General features: G+C 41.3%; 1 pseudogene; it reads right to left on the bottom strand.

Moving 5' to 3' along the window:
• Positions 1-664: 664 nt before the first annotated feature.
• On the bottom strand, positions 665-760 carry LOC123650485 (annotated as a pseudogene).
• Between the last annotated feature and the right edge of the window lie 225 nt (positions 761-985).

The following is a 985-nucleotide window of genomic DNA, read 5'->3' as shown; positions in this document are numbered from 1 at the left end:
GATTCAATTTAACAATGCATTAAAAAAACATTTAGCTTAGTGCCTTGCACATAATGAGACTCAGCAAATGTTTTATAAAGTATGTATCATAAATTCCTAGGACCCAAGCCTCCAAACAGACCTGACTGGTACACAACCCTCCAGTCAATGCAACTTTCCGAATGGAACCACAGCAACAGAGAAACACTCGGCATTGACATTTCCTTTCCACTTACTTCCACAGTCAAGTCACTACCCATGTAGCATTTGGTTAAATCACCAGGGAGCAAGTTTGACGCTGAGGGCTTCCCATTGCCATTTCTGGGTCTTCTCTTATCTCTTTGGGGTCCCATTCAAGGTAAGACCCCTTAGTTCTACTTCCTTACAGAAAAACTTTTAGTTATCATTCACTTCTTCATGTGATCAGATAGGAGTTAGTTCAGTGGTTCTCACAATGTGTGTCTGACCAGCAGCATCAGCAACATCTGAAGATTTCTTAGAAATGCAAATCTTCAGGCACCAGCCCAGCCCTATGAATCAGAAACTCTGAGGGTAGGGCCAGCCCCCCAGTGATTCTGACACTTACTAACATTTGAGAACCTCAGCTGTAGAAGAAAGCAATCTGATTAAACTGATTCACCTATAAGTGTGTATAACAGGGTTAACGATTGAGATTTCACTCCTTAACACTAACTTTTTTTTTATTTGAGTGTCATCCTTGCACATGGGGCCATGCTAATCTTCTCTGTGTCATTCCAGTTTTAGTATATGCGCTTAACACTTACTGAGTTTCCACTCCTTAGAGGAGAAGCTTCAAAACAAGTCTCGTAGTCCCTACTTACAAGTAAACTGTTGCTGTTTCTATATAGAGAGTCAGTGGTAGACAACTTCTCTAAGAGTATAGAAATTGCTAGAGCAGCCAGAATGAGACCTGTCTTCATTGGCCTGGAAATATAGTTTTCAGGTAGCCTCAGGGGAGTGACAAAAGGACAAAGTCTCTACACCA

This window comes from Lemur catta, chromosome 14 (assembly GCF_020740605.2).
Source record: "Lemur catta isolate mLemCat1 chromosome 14, mLemCat1.pri, whole genome shotgun sequence".
NCBI classification, from domain to species: domain Eukaryota; kingdom Metazoa; phylum Chordata; class Mammalia; order Primates; family Lemuridae; genus Lemur; species Lemur catta.
Note: the sequence above shows the minus strand (reverse complement) of the source record. Positions and strands in the feature narration are given on the sequence as shown.